The following is a 26,386-nucleotide window of genomic DNA, read 5'->3' as shown; positions in this document are numbered from 1 at the left end:
TTTTCAAAGCCACCTGCGTACATAAAACATGGACTACTGTGCGTAAATGACTTCTTACAAATTTGCCAGGGGTTTGTACACATAAAAGATACATGTAACCTGATTTTGCACATACCTTTATGCATACAAGAGACGAGCATTCCAGGGAACGGAGCTGGGATTCACTGTTTCTAAAATGTATGCACTTAAATTAACACATACAAGTTATGCTCTGCAAAGAGCCGCTGTAAATTTGTGTGGGTTAGTTTGTGCATGTTATTTCAGACAATTTTCAAAGAGAACATATTTATATAAGTTTGCTTTGAAAATTGGCATAATTTATGTATTTCAAAAATGCATACACAGGTTGTTATAAAATTACCCTCCCTGTAAGCGTTATTTGTGAATAGCACTATCTGCATATAGTGCACCCTAAAATCAACAAACAAAATTTAAAAAATGAAATAAAAACTCACAAAATAAATTAGAAAGGAAATAAAATAATTAAACTTTTGTTTTTGCATGCATACCTCTTATGCCATATACATGAATATTTAAATTTTTCTACTAAGCTATTATTGCATCTTGTCTGAAATGCAACAGAAATCAGTAAAAGGTACTGTAGCTATTAACATAGAAATGTGATGGAATAAAAAGACTGTATGCTCTATCTAGTCCGCACATACACCCAACTAATTCAGCTTTACAATTCCTATCACTCCCTCGGAAATCCCCTGGTTTATCCCATATTATCTTGAATTCATACTATTTTTGTCTGCACCACCTCCACTGGGAAGCTGTTCCAATAATCTACTGCCTTCTTGTAAAAAGATATTTTCTAAGATTATTTCTGAGTCTACCCCTGTTCTCCTTCTTTATATGAACCCCCCCCCCCCCCCCCCCTCGTTCAAGAACCTCCTTTCCAAGGTTGCCTCCTATGCACGGAAGCCTTGAAGGTTTGTATATCATGTTCTTTTAGTAAATTTCATAATTCAAATAGGGCCACGACATGTCCCATATCTGACACTCAAAATGAAACAAATGGTAATCTACCAGGAAATCAAAAGGAAAAGGATTTGAGAAAAAAAGAGGAATCCTGGTGAAAAGGTGCCAGAATGAACCAAAGTAAAAAGATGATTCTACTTTTCAATGATTTTATTTTCATCAGCAGACCATGTATAGAAGAAAGGCATCTATTAATATAGTAAAATCCCTACATTTATTATAGGTCAAGAAAGGACTCGTCAGTTTAAATTTGGGTCCTGTTCTCTACATGTGCACACAGACTTCAGTAGGGTTAACCCATAAATATGGCCAGTGATTTTCAACCCTGTCCTGGAGGCACACCATGCCATTTGGGTTTTCAGAATTGCCAAAATGAATATGCATGAGATAGATTTACATATGCTAGGTCTCCAATGCATGCAAATCTAATCTCATATATTTTCATGGAAATCCATAAAACCCAACTGGCTAGGTATGCCTCCAGCAAAGGATTGGAAAACCCATCCCTATGCCAGTGAGCTGAGAGCTCTACTCAAATCACAAAACTACCTATGGGACGCAAAGGCATGGATAAACCTGCCTCTCTTTAACATTATTTTTCTGATTCAGGGTGACTGATTTTAAGTTTCTGTTTAGTTGAACATTATTAGTTGATAAGCATGCAAAAATATTGTATTTGGGAATAACATACTCATTCAACCATGATTTTTCATTTGACATAAAATATGCCTACATTCTTTTCAAAGTAAACATGACCAATCTGTCTAGTTTTCAGCATTAATAGACTTCTGCAGCATCTCTTGTATTTTATTAAGAATTACATTTTTTTTCACATTATTGTTGGCCTTGGAAATTTAGATCTACTCGTTAGTCTGATTACATACTATACATCAAGCCTTTTAATTGTTATACAGATTAGGTATAGGGAGTTTTTACTCCTAGCTAAAGGGAAAAGTTACAGGTAAGCCCTGGGTGAGTCCTCTTTTCCAGCTAGAACAATGTAGGTCCATAAGGGGGAGGATACCATTCAGATGCAGCCCCTTCCTTTGAGGAATGGCCATCCCCCTGGGAGAATTTTTAAGCAGCTCCTTAGATGGAGTCTGTGGGCAGTCCTTTATGGGTTTTGTGAAATTAGGAGGTAGTTCAGGAGCTTAACCTTTGTTTGTTTTTTCAGGCCCAGTCAGAAAACTGACCAGGGTCGGGAAGGTTCCATCCTGTCTATTAACTAGCTGGTTGGGATATCCGTCTGGGTATAATTCGGGCATTTTCTTGGTAGGAGACCTGGTGAAACCCTGTGTACCACCTGGACTCAGGGACTGAAGAACCTTGTTTTTGGAGCTGCCCAGGTAAGGAAGACCTGCACACACCTCAGTGGGATGGGGGAGGTGGTGATCTGGTGCCAAGAACCTCCGGTGTTAGATTGCTTTTCAAGGGAAAAGACTTTGGTCTCAGATGAGGAGGAAGCATTTGGCTGCCCCTTCCTATCTGAAGGGAACATCAGAATGGATGAAAGCACCAAGAGAACAATGAACTGTGAGTATCAAATACATTGAGAACACTGAGGACACAAGACAGGAGTCTTCACTCTGGGAGAAGAGAGAGAATTTTGTGCCAAAACTGTTTTGCAAACTGTTTCTTCAGGGTTGGAAGGAAATTTCTGCTACACAACCATAAGCGGGTACCTTTTACACCCATGCCCCACTCTGTTTACGCCTTGGAAGTTTGGACACCTTGGGTCCCTGTGAGGAATACTTCTGCACAGATTGAGAGAGAGCTGTAAAGGATACAGATTAATTATGGGCCAAGACTGAATAGGTTGAGCCCATTTACCATTGCTTATCTGCAAGTAAACTCTATTTTTGGACACCACCTTGGAGTCTGGAATGATTTTTTGCATATTGGGCCTACAATGTGAACTTCATCATGGGATGCTCCTCTCCCAGGGGCACACACCCTGAGCACTCGGGGCCTTGGAGATAACTTCCTCATCCCATCCTACAAAGGATCTACACCCTGGGCAAAAAAAGAGACTATGTCTATCACTAGCCAGGGTCCCTGCCCCAAAGAGACTATAAATTCTTTTATGGCCCCACCCATGCAGGACAGGCACACCAGGGTGGAGTTACATTACATATCATAGAAATAATAGCAAAATAATATAATGCCACATGTTCCACGCAAAACTAATCTAATTTACTTTTTGGGATGTACATTCATAAACTCAGATCTGAAAAAACCACCCTGGTCATAATCATGCACCGTCGATATATCCTCAAAATTTCAGGTTGATAGGACATCACACAAAAACATTTTTTTTGGAGAGGGAATGTGGAGACACACCCACACAGACATGGCAATTGCATAAGCCTTCTTTCCATTTGGAAAAAAATGTGTTTAAGTTGTACACAAGTACGCTGATCCTTTGCATGTTGTGAAAACTTTTATTGGGGCCAGAAATAAAACATTACACAAATACAAACATGAGCTCTCGAGAGTAAATAAGTCCTGTTCCTTCCCCATATACTATCACATCTAAAGTAGGATCCTGCACATCACATTTGTATAATTCTTTTGTTCATCCAATAAGACGTTGTCACAACTTGCAAAGAATAGTTGTGTCCTTGTGTATAACACTGTCTCTCCTCAGGGGTTCAGGAAGTCCTTCCGACTTCAGGAAGTCTTAGGGGAAGGTCAGGCTGAAAAGGCATGTTGCTATTTTCCTGAACTTAAAGTAGCATGGATCCAGGCACATGGTTAGTGGCGCTCGTAACAGCTGAAAGCATGGAAACATGTACAGGACAATCTGGCAGAAGTCAGTGAAGGAGAGGAAAGGAGTCATTTCGGAGGGCCAAAGGGAGAGAAGCTGAGAGAGGTATTTAAGGACCTGATTATTAAAGCACTTTAAGACAAAACAAAGAATTTTAAATTTTATTATGCTTTCTACTGGCAGATAGTTAAATTGATGAAAAATAGACTTGATATGATCAATTGGTTTTCCCCCTACCAAAATTCTCATGGCAGTACTTTGTAGGAGCTGGAGGAGCTTTTTGACTGTTTTTTAAGATGGTGTTGTAAACGGAATTGCAATAATTGATTCAGCTGGTGATTAATGAATGGATTACAATAGCTAGATCGTGTTTATCAAGAAAATTACATAGTTGGTGATATGACACAGATACATGAAGGAGGGCCTTACTGCTTTTGAACTTTGGTGTTCCATTGTGAGATTTGGTCCAGTTAAACCTTTAGGCTTTGTACTGACTCCTTAGGACAGGGCTTCCCAAACCTATCCTGGGGACCTCCATAGCCAGTCAGGTTTTCAGGATATCCACAATGAATATGCATGAGATAAATTTGCAGAATTTTCACTGATTAGTTTTAAATGTGCTACTTGCTAACTTCATGGAGTGCCCCCTAGTCCTTCTATTATCTAAAAGGGTCAATAACCAATTCACATTTACCTGTTCTAGACCTCTATCATATCCCCCCCCCCCCCCCCAGCCCTCTCTTCTCCAAGCTGAACAGTCCTAACCTCTTCAGCCTTTCCTAAAATGGAAGCCATTCCATCCCCTTTATCATTTTGGTTGCCCTTCTCTGTACCTTATCTAGTGCAACTATATCGTTTTTGAGATGCGGCAACTAAAATTGTACACAGTACTCAAGGTACGGTCTCACCATGGAGCGATACAGAGGCATTAAGACATTTTCTGTTTTATTCATAGAAACACAGAAAATGAGAGCAGAAAAGGACCAAATGGTCCATGCAGTCTGCCCAGCAAACTTATGGTAGCATCTGCTGCCCCATACAAGTCACCCCTTACTTAGTTTCCCAAACCATCAAAGTCAGGGCCCTTGTTGTTTGCTGAGTCCAATTCCCTGTTACCTCTTGCCGTTGAAGCACAGAACAATTTTGAAGTTGCATCCAAAGTATCAGGCTTATTGGTTAAGGGTAGTAACCGCCACACCAGCAAGTTACCATCATGCTTGTTTTCCCAGACTATAAAATTGTTAGGATCTGCTCCTCCAGAGGGGAGGAGTTAGCAAACTGTTAGGATCTGCTCCTCCAGATGGGAAGAGTAGCGACCTGTTATGGAACTGGCTCCTGCGGAAGGAGGAGTTAGCAATCTGTTATAATATGCTCCTCCAGAGGGGAGGAGTTAGCAATCTGTACGGATCTGCTATGCTGATGAGAGTTAGCAGTCTGTTGTGCTCAGCTCCTGAAGTGGGAGAATTGAGCACTCTAATGTAAATAGGTGAATCCTTGGGCCAATGGCAGATGACAACGCTCCCAGGAGGATATCCTGAGAGAGACCACCGGCTATGCTTGAGTATGGAGACAGACACAGATAGTTCTTTTATTAGACAGATTAGTAGAACCACCAGAGGTGGCAGTAGTGAGCTGATATGTCCGGCAGGGCTGAAGTCCCTCAGATACTGGAACTGCGATCCCAGGGTTGCTGAGCTGTAGAGAGACTATAGATAGTGAGTAGACAGGGTATGCTGTATACATAGCCAGTAGCAGATGTCACACTCACATAGATTTTTAAGAAGGCTCAGTAGCTGGAAAGAGTTAGGCCCTCGAGGAGCGAGTACCTGGTTCCAGCGAAAGCTCTGAGAGAGCGATGGTAACTCATTACAGATGTATCTGTAATGGCTTCCAGGAAGTAGAGAATCTTCAGTGTATTCAGGAACATGGGCCCTTGAGGAGCGAGTACCGGTTCCTATCTGCAATCTGAAATAGAGAAAAGAGAGTGAGGCCCCCGAGGAGCGGGTACCTCTGGTAAGTCCGAGGAGGCAGAGTAGCTTGGATGAATTCGTATCCTAGACAGAGTTCTAATCGTAGTCCTTGCTAACTCGAATCGTAAGTGTAAGTGAAGACCTTTTATGTTGGAAGCGGATGACGCCAATACAGGGGGACGCCCCCGAGGTTCGCGCCCTTGCTGGTACATACTTCGGAGCGCGCGTGCACGCGCCCTACATCATCAGAAACATGGCGGATCCGTAGCATCGAACCGGTCCGGGGACGCTGGAGAGAAGCGGCATGGAGACGCCGCAGCAGCAAGCTGTCCATGAGGCCTGGAGGGAGTCGCCACAGAGGTAGAGAGGGTGGAGCGAGGGGGTACAACAGGCACGAACGCAACAAAAATCCAATATCCATGTTGGTTGCTGTCTGAATCTAATTCTACTTTTCCTATTTTCCCCCTGTTGTAAAAGCATACAGCAGTAATGGAGTTGCATCCACAGTAAGGCTTATTGGTGAAGGGTAGTAATCACCACACCAGCAAGTTACCCCCATGCACTCTCTTCTTTATTTCCATCCTCTATCCTTTAGGGATCCACAGTGTTTATCTCATGCCCTTTTGAAATCATTCACTATTTTGTCTCTTCATCATTCCCTTCCTAATAATTCCTAACATTCTGTTTCCTTTTTTGTCTGCTGCAGCACACTGAGATGAGGATTTCATTGAATTATCCTCTATGACACATAGATCTATTACCTGGGTGGTAGCACCTAATATGGAACCTAATATCAAGTAACTATAGAATGGGTTATTTTTCCTTATATGTATCATCTTGCACTTGTCCACATTAAATTCCGTCTCCAAGACTGGAAAATTGGGCATCCAAATGGCAAAGTCCTCCTACAATTTATCACAATCCGCTTCTGATCTAACTACTCTGAATAATGTTGTATCATCTGCAAATTTGATTACCTCACTCATCGTATTCCTTTCCAGATCATTTATAAATAAACTGAAAAGCACCAGTCCAAGTACAGATCCCTGAGGCACTCCACTGTTTACCCTTTTCCACAGTGGAAATTGGCCATTTAATTCTACTCTCTGTTTCCTGTCTTTTAAGCAATTTATAATCCACGAAAGGACATCGCTTCCTATCCCATGAATTTTTAGTTTTCTTAGAAGCCACTCATGAGGGACTTTGTCACCTTCTGAAAATCCAAATATACTACATCTGTTGGTTCACCTTTATCCACATGTTTATTCACCCCTTCAAAAAATGAAGCAGATTTGTGAGGCAAGACTTCCCTTGTGGAAAAATCCATGTTGACAGTGTTCCATTAAACCAGGGGTCAGGAACCTTTTTGGCTGAGAGAGCCATAAACGCCACATATTTTAAAATGTAATTCCATGAGAGCCATATAATATGTTTAAAACTAAATACAAGTAAATGTGTGCATTTTATGTAAGATCACACTTTTTAAAGTACAATAAGTCTCTGAAAATATTACACCAGGCCTTAAGACACCAATACATCTCCTATTAGGAAAACGGACCAAGTCAGGCTGCTATAGAGTCCTACACAGAAACTACATGCCAGCAGAAAACCTCACCTGAATCACGTGCTGTCCCTCACCTAACATAGAATAAAGAGACCAAAACGCATAACAAGAAGCATGCAGACAAAAACTGAATTGGAAACTGCAACAAGCCAGAGTCTCTGTATGCAGTGTAACAAAGGAAAAACAAATCAAGAAATATAAAATCATCAGCAGTAAAACTGTACTAACAAAAAGAACATATTTCGAAACAGCTGATGAGTGGAATATCCAATAATTAAAAACTCATATAAAACATTTCCAGATACCAACAGAATATTTCAAAATAGCAGACACAAAGACCCAGTAATGAAAAATAATAAGGATACAAAAATTTTTTTGCTCTGCATACCTGGGAACGTTTGATATCCAGGTGTCCTGAGATTGTTCTGAATTAGCAGGAGGTGGGGGTGGTTTGCTTGGAACTTTCTCCTCTCTCAGTCACATACCAGCGCTCTCTCTCACACTGGCTCTCAATGACACACCTATACACACATGCTCTCAGTCACTCACATATACAAATGTTTTTTCTCTCTCACTTATATAGGCTCTTAATTACACATTTACACACATGCTGTCTATCTTTTCACGCTTACACACACACAGGCTTTCAATCACATAAATACATGCTGTCTTTTTCTCTCACACACAGACTCTCATTCACATGCTTACAAACATGTCCTCTCTTTCTCTCATTTACACACAGGCTCTCAATCACATACTCACATGCTCCCTCACCTAAATCAGCTCTCAATCACACAGACACACATGGTCTCTCTCTCTCATTTAAACACAGGCTCTCAATCACATACTCACATGTTCCATCACCTAAACCAGCTGTCAATCAGACACAGACACACATGATCTCTCTCTTACTTATACACACAGGCTCTTAATCATACATACACATGATCTCTCTCACACACAAAGGATCTCAATCATACACACATACTCTTTCAAACAAACAGGTTTTCAATTACAAACTTACACATACAGGGTCCCAATGGTAAACTTACATTCATGCTCTCTCTCTCACAGGCAGGATCTCAATCACAGACATACTCTCTTTCACATATACAGGCTCTCAATCATTCACATACATGCAATCTCTCACTCACACACACAGGATCTCAAACACACATGCTTGCTCGCTCATTCACTCTCTCTCTCCCCCCCCCCCAGGGAACTCGCGGCAGCAGCAGCCACCTCCCAACGCTAACCTCCTTCATTTTCAGCCCTCGCGGAGGCGAAGGCGGAGTCCCATCGGCCGCGGTTGAAGATTTTCATTTTCCTCCGAGCCGCGCTGCAGTCTTCTTCCCGTCGGACACGCACCCGATGCTCTCCACTTCCTCTTCCGGGCCGCGGGAAGAAGAGAGCACCGGCGTGCTCTCTTCTTCCCGCGGCCCGGAAGAGGAAGTGGAGAGCATCGGGTGCCTGCGCGGGAAGACCCGCGCAGGCACCCGATGACTCCAGCACTGGCACCCGGCTGACACCCGATGACTCCCGCGCAGGCACCCGGATGACTCCAGTCGGCGTGCTCTCTTCTCCTCCCCCCCGCGGCCCGGAAGAGGAAGTGGTGAGCATCGGGTGCCTGCGCGGAAGAAGAGACCACGCTAGTGTGGTCTCTTCTTCCCGCGCAGGCACCCGATGCTCTCCACTTCCCCTTCCGGGCCGCGGGGGGGGGGGGGGGGAGGAGAAGAGAGCACGCCGGTGCCGCTGACTCCAGCTGTCCTGCCGCGTTCCGCCCGGGCTGACAGCATTTTAAGCCGGGCGGCGGAGGACCGGGGAGCAGCTGGGTCAGCGGGGAACCGCGAAGTATGGCGACACTTGTCTGCGAGCCAGATGCAGCCCTCAAAAGAGCCATATCTGGCTCGCGAGCCATGGGTTCCCGACCCCTGCATTAAACCATGTCTTTCTATATGGTCTGTAATTTTGATCTTTAGAATAGTTTCCACTATTTTTCCTGGCACTGAAGTCAGGTTCACTAGTCTATAGTTTCCTGGATCACTCTTGAAGCTCTTTTTAAATATTGGGATTACATTGGGCACTCTCCAATCTTCAGGTACAATAGATGATTTTAATGATAGGTTACAAATGTTAACTAATAGATCTGAAATTTCATTTTTTAGATTCTTCAAAACCCTGGGGAGAATATCATCTGCTCCAGGTGATTTGCTACTCTTTAGTTTGTCAATATGGCCTATTACATCTTCCAGGTTCACAGTGACTTGGATCAGTTCAGACACAATATTGAAGGACTGAATGAGGTTGAAGATAGGATGCATGTAGATGTTGAAAGTATTGGAGGGTCTATCTGTGTTTTCCATGTGTGACTGAAGTGAAGTATTCCAATAGTTTGCAGTTTCTAAGTAGGGATCTATAGCAGCGTGGCTTGTTCTGTTTTCCTAATAGGGGGTATATTACTGTTTTAGGCCTGGTGTAATATTTGCAGTGTTAGCTTTTATAGGTAGAGTTGTTGCTGTTTGATTGCTAGCAGTTTGTGTTGTTTTAATATAGAAAGTTTATTGCATTGTAATTCTGTTTTCTCATGGCTCTCTGAGGGCCATGCCCAAGATGCATTACAGTAGGTCTAATACCATATGGGTTCCAAGCTTCTCTTGCTTTTTTGCAGGATTTTCTAGTTGGCTCCACAGCAGTGCATGTAAATATAATATACATATTATAAGTGATATTTTTACCTCAGACTTTGCTATGAAATATAATTTTTCATATAAAATCTGTTATAAATGCATAATTTTTATTGTGTGTGAGGAGGGTGTGATGGGGTGGGGAGTATGCAAGGCTGTAAGGTTTTCTTAGGGCATGCAATACCCTTGCACCGGCTGTGGGCATTGCTCTACATACATTTAACAGTCTCCTAACTCATGGTATCATGTGTTGTGTAATGGGTCGGGGTGCAGTTTTTCATCTAGCCATAGGCGCCACATTGCCTGGTAAGGTTCTGGGTCTTGGATCAGGAGATGGTGATCAACTGTTCTGAAGGCAGCCAAAAGATCAAGTAAGACAATGAGGGAGTCACCAACTTGATTCACAAGGAGATGGATACTGTTTGTAATGGCCAACAGGACCAATTTGATACATGGCCTTTCCTGAACCCAGATTGGTATTGGTGTAGGATGATATTCTTCTCTAAGAAATCTAAGTTAGAGGTAAACTACTTTTTCCACCACCTTGTATAAGAAAGGGAGGCTAGAGACTGGATGATAGCTGTCAATTATTTTATGATCAGTGTCAGTTTATTTTTAGGATGGGTTGGATATCAGCCTTTTTGAGTGAGCTGGGTAGCGAGCCTTGTGAAAGAATGGCAGTTATTATATTGGTTAGCCAGGGGGCTAGGTCATGTTGCAGGTAACAGATGAATCTTGAGGGAAATGGATCTAATGGGCTCATGGTCCAGTTGATTTGCTGGAGGATCTTTGCCACTTTAGTGGAATGAGTGTCCTGGACAATGGAATCAAGACTGGAGGGAATTGAATAGAATTTGCCTGTGTGTTTGTTGCTTTAATGGGGTGGTTGGTGGTTGGTTCTATGGCTGAGTGAAGAGGAAAAAGTGGAAGGATGAAAAGAGGAATAAATAGCTTGCATTTTTTCAGTGAAAAATTTGGTGGTCTTCAGTTGTGTACAGTTTCGGAGCAGCATCGGAGGGAACAGAGAAAGCCATCGGGGCTCCTCTAGGGCTCGGCGTGCACAAGTGTGCACCCCCCTGTGCACGCTGACCCCGGATTTTATAACATGCACACGGCTGCACGCGCATATTATAAAAATGGGCGTAGGTTGGAAAATCTGGCCCTTAGTCTTCTTCAAGATCTTTATCCTGTTGGACTATGCCATCTCGAACATAAAGTACCACCCCCCACCAAGTTGATCCACCCTATCATTGCGATATAATTTATACCCGTATAGTAGGGATGTGAATCGTTTTAGGACGATTAAAATTATCGTCCGATAATTTTAATATCGTCTTAAACCGTTATGGAACACAATACAATACAGATTCTAACGATTTATCGTTATAAATCGTTAGAATCGTGAGCCGGCACACTAAAACCCCCTAAAACCCACCCCCGACCCTTTAAATTAAATCCCCCACCCTCCCGAACCCCCCCCAAATAACTTAAATAACCTGCGGGTCCAGCGGCGGTCCGGAACGGCAGCGGTCCGGAACGGGCTCCTGCTCCTGCATCTTGTCGTCTTCGGCCGGCGCCATTTTCCAAAATGGCGCCGAAAAATGGCGGCGGCCATAGACGAAAAAGATTGGACGGCAGGAGGTCCTTCCGGACCCCCGCTGGACTTTTGGCAAGTCTCGTGGGGGTCAGGAGGCCCCCCACAAGCTGGCCAAAAGTTCCTGGAGGTCCAGCGGGGGTCAGGGAGCGATTTCCCGCCGCGAATCGTTTTCGTACGGAAAATGGCGCCGGCCATACGCGTATGGCCGGCGCCATTTTCCGTACGGAAAATGGCGCCGGCAGGAGATCGACTGCAGGAGGTCGTTCAGCGAGGGTTCCGGCGCCTCGCTGAACGACCTCCTGCAGTCGATCTCCTGCCGGCGCCATTTTCCGTACGGAAAATGGCGCCGGCCATACGCGTATGGCCGGCGCCATTTTCCGTACGAAAACGATTCACGGCGGGAAATCGCTCCCTGACCCCCGCTGGACCTCCAGGAACTTTTGGCCAGCTTGTGGGGGGCCTCCTGACCCCCACGAGACTTGCCAAAAGTCCAGCGGGGGTCCGGAAGGACCTCCTGCCATCCAATCTTTTTCGTCTATGGCCGCCGCCATTTTTCGGCGCCATTTTGGAAATGGCGCCGGCCGAAGACGACAAGATGCAGGAGCAGGAGCCCGTTCCGGACCGCTGCCGTTCCGGACCGCCGCTGGACCCGCAGGTTATTTAAGTTATTTGGGGGTGGGGGATTTAATTTAAAGGGTTGGGGGTGGGTTTTAGGGGGTTTTAATGTGCCGGTTTTTCGATTTTTCGATTTTTCGATTTTTTAACGATTTTTCACGATTTTTCACGATATTTTACCCCCCCAAACGGCAACAATACGATTCCCTCCCCCTCCCAGCCGAAATCGATCGTTAAGACGATCGAGGACACGATTCACATCCCTACCGTATAGCGCTGTCCCATTAGTTATTCTTCTTCCACAGGTCTCTAAGATCCAGTTATGTCTACCTCTTCATTCAGTGCTATACACTAACTCTTCCATCTTACTTCTTAGACCTCTGGCATTGGCATACAGACATTTCAAAGTACATTTTTTGTTTGTATTAACAACTTGTTTATAAGTTGACAGGTATAATTTGGAATTTTTTTCTCTCAGTTGGATCTATACTTATAGGCACATGGACCACATTTGCTTTTATTGAAACCTCTCCGTTGGGATGCCCTAACTCTCCTGTTTCATTAGTATCTTTCAAAGATAACTCCCTCCGAACCATGTGCTGCTGAGCAACTTTCGGCACATAGTGGTGGTGTAGTATGGCATTTCACTTCTTCTCTCAGGGTCTGAGGGAGGCACAATGTTGGCGGGTAGAGTTGTTTTTTTTTTTTTTACTTAGGGCAGGGGTGTTCCTATCTGGAACAAATATATTATTTTTAATGACTAAAAGAATCCCTTTGTTCACTATTAATTTAATCTTGGTAATTTGACCTATGCCCTTGGAAGAATATTTAAGAAAGGCAGACTCTGGGGTGGGGAGGTGAGATTAAAGCCCATATAACAGGAACATGAGAAAACAAGCCTATTTCCTCCTTGCCTCTATCTTTGGTCACTTCTTTAAGGTAGAGCAAAAACACACAGCTGGAACATTGCTTATTGAATTTCAACTGCCACTCGGCTAGATTGTTGAGCCCTACTTATTTACATACAAAACCAGGGCCTGCCTCTGTTCAGAGGAAGCTCCAGCACACAGCTCCCACTCTGGTTAATTTGGCTTTATACTTTTCCAATTACAGCTGAGCAGAAACTCATACCATCATGTGCCTCTGGGACTCCCACTTGCTCATATCCCATGATAACATAATCCAAAATGGTACCAGCCCGAAACAACATAAATCAAAATGGCTCCGAAACTGCACACAACTGAAGACCACCAAATTTTTCACTGAAAAAATGCAAGCTATTTATTCCTCTTTTCATCCTTCCACTTTTTCCTCTTCACTCAGCCATAGTACCAACCACCAACCACCCCATTAAAGCAACAAACACACAGGCAAATTTTGAATTATAAAGCCATTAGGCAACAGTGACTGGGGATCACTCCTTCCCGATTAAGACTCAGAGGCACATAATGGTAAGGTAGGGTCCATACAGGGTGTGAGGAGGAGGCAGCAACTGCCTGGAGAGGTATTTTTTTAATTAGCTGAGCAGGAAAGAGGATGTTGATGTGCTGAGGAGCCAAGATGGGACAAATTTTAAATTGTGCTTCAGGGGTTTCTCTCAAGGGGTAGGGTGAGGAAAAGTCTCTTGTTGTGTTGATGTTGTTTCAATATGCATTTAAATGACATCAATGAAACAAAACAAGTACATTTTTTTTAAATCTCAATGAAAATAAAATAAAACCACAATAATACCCATTCTCATGCACATCTCTAGTAAAGAATATATTTATCTGCAGGAATAATATGGCTATCAGAATGCTGCACTACAAAAAAATGTTGCATTTTATTATTGTGTTAACTGAGAAAAAAACATGAAATTTAAGATTCATTACATACTGAAGCCATTTATAAATCAGGTCACTTTTTCTATTAGCTCATTTAGGAATAGTAGTTGAGCATCAAAAATCCACATCTCTTCATGTGAATTCTTTTCACCCTTGAGTATCTTAAATATATCACAAAATATAATTACTGTAATACTATAAAATGCTGACAATTCTCCTTTAAGACATTGCTTTAACTTGGACTGTTTTAAGCTTTATCTGGAAAACCAGGGAACTAATTAAATTTCTTTCCTAGCATACTTCAAGTCTTTCGTATTGCTGATTATGCCTGGCTATAGTCCAGCACAGAGAAGACAGAATTCTGCTCAATGGGAAGTCAAATAAAAGCATTGATTTAGGATCTATATGGATGACTTGTTTCGAAGCAACTACAAATAAAACAAGGGGGCATCCTCTACGATTAACTAGGCACCTCCTCCTGTCTTTCAGATCCAACCATTGCAAGGTGTCACAAACACATTGACACTCAATTTCATACACGGACTTGATTATTCGCAATATCTATCTATTTAAGTCATCCTTCTCATATTATATTATTTAACCGATTACTTGCAGACTATATACGCTACTTAAGTTCATTGTAAAATGTGAACACGAATAATGTTATAATAATATTATCTGTTTCTTAAATACTATTGTTACTTTCACTGTTCCTTGTAATAATGTTCAATAGTTGATTGTTATTGTTCTATGTTCTATGTAAAAAGCCCCAGTCTAACCTCCCAGACCAGGGCAACCTTTTCGTTACTTGTAAACCGGATTGATTTGTATTGCATACAGGAATTCCGGTATATAAAAAAATTAAAATAAATAAATAAAAAAGGTGTAATAGATTTCAGCAACTTCAAAAACGTCTTTTTATCAACTTCATCGGGTCTCTATATCCATCCATCCTCTCTCTAACTCCTCTCTTTTGAATGGTACAGTAGCCTATTTAAAGCAGCTATGGTTTGTCCCACTCTTGAAAAACCTTCTCTGAACATTGAATCTGTATCCAGCTACCATCCTATACCTCTTCTCCTCTTTCTCTCCAAAATATTATAACAGGCTGGTTACCACCAGACCTGGTCTTTCTTATATCACCATTAATTGCCATGGGTTTGATCTGTCTTTCTTCATCTCTTTAACCTCCTCCTCCTGCTGCCAGTGAGTTGAGCTCTGCCAGGGGCCTGTAAGTCCTCCTTCCTTCTTTCTTCTTCTTCCACCAGTGGGCTGGGCTCCACCAGCATGTGGGACCTCCTCCTTTTTGGGCTGCAGGGTGAGACAGCTGCTGGACATTTTTTTTATTTTTTTTTTTTTGGGGGGGGGGGGGGGGGGGGGGGAAGCAGTTTTTGCTGCTCCAAAACTTTGCTGTCTGAGGCGGCCACCTCACCCTGTGTCAATATAGAACTGCCCCTATGTACAGTTAGTGCTCAGGACAAACTATGATTCTGTTATTTCTTGATCTCTCAGCTGTCTTTGGCAATGCTGATCACCAGTTTTTTTTCTTTTAACCCTGTAATAGAGAGACTCTTGGCCTTGGGGCGGTATGATAGAGTCTGAGGGCAAGTCTGTGTATTCTGGGTAGGAGGATTGACATTCTATGGTTCCTACAGCTTTAAGAGGTTAGAATGCCTCTTAGATTAGTCTTGGTTATGTCTGATTCCCCCTAGGTAGATGTCTTGGAACTTCTGTATTGTGGAAGCATGTAACATAAAGGCAAATGATGGCCTATAGTCTACTAGAGACCCGCTTTATATCCAAAAGACAGGGAGGGATCTATCAATTAGCCACAGGCCTGGACCTGGGTCATACCTTCCTTGCTCTCTTCAGCCCCAATAAGTTTCACTGACTCAGCACTTAAAGAGTTTTAAACAGTTCATTATTGCATAACTCTAGGCTGTTTTCCAGGGACTTTAAAATCAAAGGCTTTTCCAAAACATAAATCACACCAGTCACTACATTGTTTATAGTATACAGCTTTAGTCTTGATTAACCTCTGCACAGGTCACTAGGCTTTTAATCAATGATCTCCTATAAACATAAAACTAATTCTCATAGTATAAATTAAAGACAGCAATAACAATTTTAAACCTAGCAGTCAAAGTACTGCTCCTTTTGGATCCCCCTTGAACTTAATTGGTAATTAAGCATTGGGGTTCGGCATGCTTAGTTTCCCCAGTAACACTGCTGTAGTTGCACAGCTCAGTTTAACCTTAATTAACAAATGCTCTCTGAGTTTAATGTTTTGGTTTTCACAGTAACACTGCTACATTTATACAGCCAAGCTGAGCCTTAATTAACACACTGGTTTTAATTCCTCAGTTTTCACAGTAACAGACTAGAATCCCTCTTATTTAGAGCCTTTTCTTTTTCATTTTCCCCAATTCTCAGGGGCACACAATATATTCAGATCGCTTTACGGTCTTATCTTTATAGAGGTTCAGTGGCACATTACAGTGCCTTTATTTCTTCAGGTCTAGCCTCCCCCAGAACTTGTGTAAGCAGTTCAGATCTACAACCTGCTTCAATATAGACACAGCTTATTTCCTTACAGGCCTATCCTGTAAAGTGCGGCCGCGTTTACCCTGCTCCTAAGCCGCTTTTAACTCGCGTTCCGGCCGCGTTAGCCCTTCCTGCGATCCCGAATCCCCTTTAACCTACTCCTACCGCGTCCTAAATTCCCCGGGTAACCCCTTCCGCCCGCGGCATGTATATTGCATGCAAACGAGCGAATTAGCTCGATATTGCATGCAAACGAGCCAATTAGCTATTCCCCTAGCATCCCGTAACCCGCGCCCCGACTAACGCTACCTTTCCCTGCCGTTTTGTCGCGCGTTTAACCTGCAAACTTACCGCCTACCCTGACCCAGGCGGTAGAGGCATGGGTAAGGGTAGGTGGCAAGCTTTCCCCCAGCCCCCGCTCACCTGCCCCGGCCGCGATCATGGGTGCCGGTCTCCGTGGCAGCCCCAGTCCTCTCCCCTCCCCCCGAAGCCAAAAAAAAAAAAGCTTTTTTTTTTTTGGCTTCGGGAGGAGGGGAGAGGACTGGGGCTGCCACAGAGACCGCTTTCCCCAGTGCAAGTAAGTTGTTTCGCCGCTTGTCTCTTCTCCCCCCTCCCGGAGCAGGGCGCGAAAAGCTGCCTTGCTCCGGGAGGGGGGGGGGGGGAGAGATGACAGCGGCGAATCCAAAAAATAAGCGAAAAAAAACTTAAAAGCTAAAAGTAAGTTGCTTCGCCACTGTCATCTCTTCTCCCCCCCCTCCCGGAGCAGGGCGCGAAAAGCAGCCTTGCTCCGGGAGGGGGAGGGAGAGATGACAGCGGCGAATCCAAAAAATAAGCGAAAAAAACTTAAAAGCTAAAAGTAAGTTGCTTCGCCACTGTCATCTCTTCTCCCCCCCTCCCGGAGCAGGGCGCGAAAAGCAGCCTTGCTCCGGGAGGGGGGGAGAGAGATGACAGCGGCGAAGCTTTCCCCCAGTCCGGACGCCGGCAAAAAACTTACTTTTTTGCAGCCAGCCATGAGCAGGAACACGATCTGGCCTGCCTTAGCTCCTCCCGACAAGATGGCCGCCTGCACGGGGAAAGCGTGCAATGGGCCGCTCAAGACGTGATGTCGTGACGTCACGTCTTCAGCGGCCAATTGCACGCTTTCCCCGTGCAGGCGGCCATCTTGTTGGGAGGAGCTACGGGAGCCAGATCGTGTTCCTGCTCATGGCTGGCTGCAAAAAAGTAAGTTTTTTGCCGGCGTCCGGGCTGGGGGAAAGCTTCACCGTTGCTAGTGTCCCCCCTCCTCCCGGAGCAAGGCGGCTTTTCCACCCTGCTCCGAGAGGAGGGGGGGACACTGAAAAGTCGTTTCGCCGCTGTCTTCGCCGTTGCTTCGCCGCTGTCAGTGTCCCCCCTCCTCCCGGAGCAAGGCGGCTTTTCCGCCCTGCTCCGAGAGGAGGGGGGACACTGAAAAGTCGTTTTGCCGTTGTTTCTGCGCTGTCGCCGCCGTTGCTTCCTGGTATCTGTCATTTCAAATGACATTTGAAATGACAGATACCAGCGTGGCGTGAAGCCTTAGGCCCGCGCCCCCAGGATCCTGTATAGGCGCTCTATCCAGTATCCTGGGTTGCGCGGGCCTAAGGCTTTTCGGACGCGGCTTACATTTACATATAATTAGGCTTCAGGATCGAGCGGTAGGTGAGCTGCACTGTGCGGGCGGTAACCGCGGGTGCCGTAGGCACTAACGCAGCTCTTCCTACCGCTCGGTACTGGATAGGCCTGTTAGTAATTTCAAGCATAATTTAGGTCATCTGGCTCAGGCTCCTCATCCTCTAAGACTTGCTCCATGGCAAGCTGTGCTGTGCTCCTCTGCCATGCCTCCAGTCTCTCTGTTACCCTTCAATGGAACCTGGCAGCTTATAGCTGCAAGGAGTTGACTCCTCCCTGATCAGCAGTTCCCTGGTGACATCATCTTCTAAGATGATCCTGGGAATCCAGGAAAATGTAGTTCCCTAGGAGTGGCCATCTTAACTTCAGATTGACCTGCTCCAATACAAAGTCTACCTCAAAGCTTTAAATTCTCACTTTTGCGCAGAGACTAATATCAAAATCATCTCATACCCTCTCCTTGTATGGTAACTCTGGTATGGTTATTATATAGTTCACTTATTTTTCTGATCACTTTTTCAAGATTCTGGTCAATCATTCTTACACTGCTTACTCATCGCTGTCAATAGGTATACCTCAGGGATCCATCGTGGGACAAATATTTTCCACTATTTACACTAAATACTTCTGGTCAATTTTAAAAGCCTGGCACATGCTAAAAGCAGGCGTGCATGGCGCGTGCCACATGGATATTAAAAGGCTCACAGCCATGCACATATCTCCTGTTAAGGGGTAGATTTTCAAAGGGTTACGCATGTAACCCCCGAAAACCTACCCCAACCCCCCCCCCCCCCCTGCACGCGCCGAGCCCCGGGACGCGCGTAAGTCCTGGGGCTTTCCTGGGGGGGGGGGCGTGTCGAGGGGGGCATGTCGCGGCTGGCGCGTCATCAGGGGCGTTCCAGGGGTGTGGCCGCGGCCTCCGGACCAGCCCCCGGACCGGGCCATGGCGCACCAGCGGCCGGGCAGGCGTAACGTGTGCAACAAAGGTGTGTGGGTGTGTGGGGGGGTTTAGATAGGGCTGGGGGTATGGGTTAGGTAGGGGAAGGTGCAGGGGGGTGGAAGGAAAGTTCCCTCCGAGGCCGCTCCAAATTCAGAGCGGCCTCGGAGGGAACGGAGGCAGGCTGCGTGGCTCGGTGCGCACAGACTGCCAATTTTGGGCAGCCTTGCGCATGCCAACCCCGGATTTTAACAGATACGTGCGGCTACGCGCGTATCTATTGAAATCCGGCGTACTTTTGTTTGCACCTGGTGCGCGAACAAAAGTACACGCACGCGTAGTTTTATAAAATCTGCCCCATAGTGACTAAAAATGTTTTTGCTAAAAAGGGGCGGGGCGTGCATGTGGTCTGGGCAGGACATGGGCGGGCAGGGTCTGTAGCATGAATCCAGCACGTAAGTAGTTACACGCACAAGTGTGCATCGGGGTCCCCTACCGCATAACTTTACTTCTGCTATGGATGGCATTTAATCATGTAACAAAAAATATATGCTAGTCAGCGGGGTTTTAAGGGTGGGGGGAAATAGGATACAAGGGAGGCAAGTTAGCTAGGTGGTGTTATCTCCCCTTGAATGAATTCTAGGTTTTTATGCTCAGCCCCTCCAAACAGTGCTGGATTTAGGCATAAGCTATCTCAACTCAGATTAATAGGGGTTCTCTAAATTTAAAAAAAATTACTAAATTTCAACTTTTATTATTATTATTATTATTATTATTTTTTGTATGCTGGCCTCTTAAATCTAACAGTTTAGGACCTCAACATGTCTTAATTCAGTTCACTCTCCAAAACAGAAGTCCTGCTCTTTTCAGCTGCTACATTTCTTTTCCCTTTACTGACTCCATACGCTTTTCTTTCCCCAGCGCTGCTGAAAGCGTGGGAGATACCACTGATCTTGCCATGTCTAACCAGACTCCTTGAGCCTTCTCTGCCTACTTCACTATACTTTCAACTTTGCACCTTCTCTGAAATCCTCTCTCACTTTCTATGCAGTACAATCTTTTTTTCCCCCCCAAACTGTAGTCTTGTCTTAAGTTTTTCTAACAGTCTCCTCGCTATTGCAACTGAGCCTTCTCTTTACCTTCTTCAGCTTCTCCAGCCTGCCATAGCTCACATTCACTCATCAAGCCTGTGCCATGCTGCTGGTCTCTGCACCTTGTCACATTATAGATAATTACATGCACGTTATTCAGCCATAACTAGGCCCTGACCACACAGGCTGAGCAGGAACAGCACATGTTATTTCCCAGCATGCCCTTTGGTGCCCTAGAAACTTTATTGACAACTTTATTAACACAGCTTCTGACTGGCATTACATATGCTGAACTACTGAACATTATATTCCATGTCACACTCCGGGTAGAATAAAGTATCTAGTTTGCAATTGCTTGTCCTTTACCTCTAATTAAATTCAGAATTCAGTCCCCCCCACCCTCCCCTTTTCCAGTCTCTCACTATATTGCTGCTCACTGCCTTCAGTACCTTTGCAGCTCCCTACATGAAATAGGCTTCTTTGTTTTCATGGATTCTCTCCTTTTGTCTCCTGTTTATGGAACAAACAAGAGGCCCTCCTGTGAAGATAATTTCAGAAAGAAATTAAGAATGCAGTTATTCTCACCGATCTATATATGTGCTTAATCCCCCTAATTCTACACTCTCCCCATTTTTTCCATAAAATATCTTTATGTGCCCTTGTATTTTGTTTGCATCTTATAGTAAGAGGTCTTGGACAGGGTGCCAAATAAATACTGCAGATGACATAACAATAAACATTGTGCAAGGTTTTGCCAGCAGATGTAGTCATGGCTATAACACTTAAAGGTGGATTTTAAAACCCAATGCATGCTTCAATCAGGGGATGTGTTGGGCGGTGCGTGCCGAGCATATTTTAAAAGCTGCCCAAATATGCATGTATATGCACAAAAATTAAACATTTTCAAAACAGGGTGGGGCGTGGCCATGGTCTGGGCAGGGGCAGGATATGCACGATCCGGGATTTTAACCTGAAATTTGCAGGTAAATACGCATATTGCTGTGCGCTGGGGTCCCCTGCTGCCTAACTTTACTTCTGCTAAGGATGATGTGTAAGTGATAAAACAAAAAAACTAAGCAAATCAGTGTGGTTTAAAGGGCTGAGGCTAACAGGGTGAAAGGAAGGCTATTAAACCAGGGATTTGGAAGTTCTATCCCTTAACTGGGAACAAACTGGGTTTAGCGGCAATGGCACTATTAAACCCCCCCCCCCCCACCCCCACTTACACAGCAGAAGGAGGATTTGCGCTCACAGGCATGCACCCACTAAAAATGGAGTGCATATATGCATGTGGCCAGGCTATTTTATAACGTGCACATAATCGCGCCTATGTTATAAAGCAGCCATGACCATGGGCGCGGGCTGATGCACGCACATGTGCACCTGCACGCCACTTTGAAAGTTACCATCTAAGGCCCAGATTCATCATTGCACTATATATATAGGGGAATGATGAGCCGTGACCAGAAAAAGGGTGGGGGGCGATAGTGTACAGCCAGCCGCATCGTGGCCATACACCATTGCCCCCATAGCGCCACTGAAAAAGGTGGTGTTATTCCCGGCGCCACTGCCGGCGATAATGTGTAAAACATTATTGCCTGCAGCGGTACCGGCCTAACCCTGCCCCTTTTCTCTAATTTAAATCTTACTGTTGCGATGAGGTAGTTATCGCATGCGATAATGCCCTAACGCATGCGATAACTGCCCATTGCGTTTTGATGAATGACCCTGTAAGGCAGTAACTTTCAAATGGGAGCGTGGGCACTCATATACACGTGTGTCAGTGCACGTGCAGAGATGAGGCAATTTTATAATGTGCGCACATACGCTCGAATGTTATAAACAGCTTAGGCATGCATATATGTGCGCCTAATATTAAGCTTGCGCGCACCCAGCAGCATAATTTGGCTTAAAAGATGTGCAAGTGAGGGTATTTTGTAACAGGCTCATGTCCAACCGATGACCAGTTTCACCAGTTCGTCCATTAGCTTGCCAGTCTATAGCTAAGTCCTCCAAACCCCACTGGTTCTTTAGCCCGCACTCTCCCCATTTATCACAGACTTCTCAAACACTTCCTGGATGCCTGGGCATTTTTTTATTTGGACTTACATCTCCTCCTTAGCAGAAGTAACTTCATGCTCAACTATACCTGGGCACGAGCCCAGGCGTGTAGGTACTTGTGCACTCATCTCTTGGCCCTGCCCCAGAATACTCATGTGCTGCTCACACCATGCCTACATTCTGCCCCTTTTCCCTCCAATGTGCGATATTTGCACAACAGGACTTGTGTGTGGCATATGGATGGCCACACACAAGTCCTGTGTGTGGTGGAAACGTGCATGTGTTACATGCGTGCCCATCTCCTGATTTTGGCAAATGCCAGGCTTTTAAAATTTACCTTTAAATAAGGCCAACTTTCAAACCTATCTGTGGTACAACATTTGCGCACATAAGCTGATGTGCATATATTCCCCATGCAAAAAAATGCATACTTTCTCTACCCATTTTATAAACATACTAGCTGTACCCGGCCATGCATTGCTGTGGCTCAGTCTGGTTAAATGGAAAACAAAGAAAAGAGAAAGCGCACGTTTCTAATATGTTTAATTTCACAATGCTTGTGGGTATACAATATTTTTTGTTGTTCCATTGTCTGTGCAGATATAGAGATTGTCTGGTTTGCCTACTCTAGAACACGCAACATATAATTGTCCATGTGAGAAGCAATCCGTGTCTAGATATAAACCGCATAATTCAAGAAATGAAAAACAATGAAAAAAGAAAAAATATAAACTATACTCACTAAATGAATGGTATGGTAAATGACACAGCTCAAGTCCAACGCAATGTCACACGAAATAATTAAATCAAAATTAAAATAAATCGAAATCTATGAAAATTCAATTTAACAATGCAATCGGAAACATTGAAATGGAATCATAAAATATGTAGTCCAAACCGTTAAGCCCATTAAAACGGGCGAGATTTTTGTCCCCTCTCCTCCTACGTCTTTGCTCTGCTCCGCTCCTCCCCCCCCAGCACCACGAAGAGCCGGTGGCGGTGGTAGGAGCTGCAGCGGTGGCTGAGGGGGATCTCGCGAAGCGTAATGGTCCTGCCATCCCAACTCGCTCCCCCCTTCCCCGGTGGCGGAGGGACAGGCTCAGACCCCTTTCCCTCTATCCTTACAGGCCCCATTCCCCTCTACACTGAACCCCTTCCACTGTAACCTATAAGTGGAGAGCTGGGGGGGGGGCGGGGGGAGAGAATCTCTCTCTCATACAGCCCCCTACATAGGCTTCCTCTCTCTCTCTCTCTCTTGCACATACACTCTCCCTCTGTCCCTCACTCACTCACGCCCAATCCCTCTCACACACATATACACAATCCCTCACATAGTCTCCCTCTCTCTCTGGCACTCACACTCACCTTCAGCGCACATTACCACACTTCTCTCTCACACAGTTAAAATGGGCAGGATTTTTGTCCCTTCCCCACCTAAGTGCTCTGCACTCGCAAGAGCTTGCAAAGTTCCCACACCAGTTGTGTCTGGGAGAGTGAGGAAAACACTCTGTCCCCCTCTCGCAAAGGGCAGGTGGCAGGCACTGCAACGGATTTGGGACACGTTGCCTAGCTTACTTTACTCTTCCTGGGAGACCTGTGCCTTTAAGAAATCCAATCAGGGGCTTGAGAGGGAGGAGGGAGCAGGGCTCTGGCTTTCACTTTCGTCACAGTGCTTTGCTGGGAGTGGAGGTGGAGCGATGCCCATATAAACTCTTCCCGTGGCGGCTGAGACCCATGGGTGAGTTGACAGCACTGCCTTCCCCTCCCCCCCCCCCTGCAGTTGCGGGATATTTACTTGGCTTCTCCTTATCTGCGGGACTCAGGGGGCAGGGGAGGAGGGCAAGCTGTTCTCTGTTCAGCTCTTTGTGCTTTGGCTGCTGCAGGCTGCAGCTGCTTGTGATCTCTTCACAGCCGCTTTCTACTGCATTTGCTCTGTTCCGGCCGTCCTAACTCCCTCCCCCCATTCCCCGGCGGTGGACGGACTGGCTCGGTGACTCTTCTACCCTTTCCTCCTCCTGTGTGTAATGGTCCGGCAGTCCCTACTCCCTCCCCCCTTCCCCAGCGGGGGAGGAATGGGCTGAGCTGTTTCTCAGAGCGGCGACTCGTCTGCCCTTTCCTCCTCCCCTCTGTGATACCCAGCACGTAGCGCAGAGCTCAATGGTCCGCACATGCGCGGTAGAGCTGCTCTCTACTGCGCATTTGTGGGCCGTCGGTCAGAGCCCATTTATATTGTAGATAGCGTGTGTTGCTTGTACATCCAACAGATGGCGCTGTTTTTCCAAAACAAACGAACATTTACATTTTTATTTATATAGATATGCATATATTTTAGCACAAAATAATTCTGACACTGCATGAATAAACACCGAAAATTAAACATGAACACAGGTATTTTATAAAGTATGCAAGTATACTGTTTTGAAAATGCTTGCATGTGTCCTTGGAATCACCATTTCGCCGATACCTCCACCAGTTCGCCCAGACCCTCCTAGCACTCAGAACCCTGCCAGTTCTCCCACATCTCAGACCCAAAAATTGCAGACAACAGACAAGTTTGATTTCACATGCCCGAATCAATTATCAGGTGTAAATGTGTACGAATAAGTTCAGTAATATATGTATATATCTCTTTCAAAATAGCAAATACCATGTGTACTTCTAAACCCAGCCTAGGAACTCCCATAGACCACCCCTTTTTTTCCCTGTAAAATGTACTCACAAAACAAAAAAACCCTACGCATATTCTCAAAGTTTATAAAATAGTACCAACGAGAGTACGTGCTAGTTACACATGAAACCCCTATAAAAAATCACTCCACTAAACCCAAATTGAAAATATTTATAACATATTGTAGCTGCATGTTCAGGAAATGCACTAAAATTGCAGTTCTGAGCTGATTGATAATATTTGAGGTTGGAAAGGTATTTTTTTTTTTTTTTTTTTACTGTTGCAGAATTTGCTACAGATCTTTGTATTGACAGTCCAGTGGAAGCACTGAGAGGAGAGGATCACCTTGCTGGTGGCTGAAAGGAGTCAGTAAGTTTTGCTTGGGAAATTTTCTTTTTTAAAAGTATTGGGGTGAAGTTAACTATTGGGCAATATTATTTAGTGTGTTTGTGTGTTTGTGCTTTCAATAGTCAGTAAGGAAGCGAATAAACAGTGTTTTTGTGTTTGAGTTAATAAACATGTAGATAAAGGTGAACCGGTAGATGTAGTGTATTTGGATTTTCAGAAAGCATTTGACAAAGTTCCTCATGAGAGGTTTATAGGAAAAGTAAAAAGTCATGGGATAGGTGGTGATAAGAACATAAGAACATGCCATACTAGGTCAGACCAAGGGTCCATCAAGCCCAGCATCCTGTTTCCAACAGTGGCCAATCCAGGCCATAAGAACCTGGCAAGTACCCAAAAACTAAGTCTATTCCATGTTACCATTGCTAATGTCAGTGGCTATTCTCTAAGTGAACTTAATAGCAGGTAATGGACTTCTCCAAGAACTTGTCCATTCCTTTTTTAAACACAGCCATACTAACTGCACTAACCACATCCTCTGGCAACAAATTCCAGAGTTTAATTGTGCATTGAGTAAAAAATAATTTTCTCCGATTAGTTTTAAATGTGCCCCATGCTAACTTCATGGAGTGTCCCCTAGTCTTTCTATTATCCGAAAGAGTAAATAACAGATTCACATCTACCTGTTCTAGACCTCTCATGATTTTAAACACCTCTATCATATCCCCCCTCAGCCGTCTCTTCTCCAAGCTGAAAAGTCCTAACCTCTTTAGTCTTTCCTCATAGGGGAGCTGTTCCATTCCCCTTATCATTTTGGTAGCCCTTCTCTGTACCTTCTCCATCACAATTATATCTTTTTTGAGATGCGGCGACCAGAATTGTACACAGTATTCTAGGTGTGATCTCACCATGGAGCGATACAGATGTTCTTTCCTGGATTATAATTGGCTAAAAGACAGGAAACAGAGAATAGGATTAAATGGACAATTTTCTCAGTGGAAGGGAGTGGGCAGTGGAGTGCCTCAGGGATCTGTACTTTTCAATATATTTATAAATGATCTGGAAAGAAATACAATGAGTGAGGTAATCAAA

At 44.6% G+C, this 26,386-nt stretch overlaps 1 long non-coding RNA gene across 1 annotated transcript in view; it reads right to left on the bottom strand.

The window, feature by feature from the left end:
- Positions 1-20,387, bottom strand: part of LOC115073512 — a 247,417-nt gene extending 227,030 nt beyond the window's left edge. Inside the window, exon 1 of the long non-coding RNA XR_003852038.1 lies at positions 20,269-20,387. This is a non-coding gene — a long non-coding RNA (uncharacterized LOC115073512). The remainder of the gene's footprint in view (positions 1-20,268) is intronic.
- Positions 20,388-26,386: the final 5,999 nt, after the last annotated feature.

The sequence above is a fragment of the Rhinatrema bivittatum genome, chromosome 11 (assembly GCF_901001135.1).
Source record: "Rhinatrema bivittatum chromosome 11, aRhiBiv1.1, whole genome shotgun sequence".
In the NCBI taxonomy this organism is placed as follows: Eukaryota; Metazoa; Chordata; class Amphibia; order Gymnophiona; family Rhinatrematidae; genus Rhinatrema; species Rhinatrema bivittatum.
The sequence above is the reverse complement of the archived record's forward strand: the minus strand, read 5'-3'. Positions and strand labels throughout refer to the sequence as shown.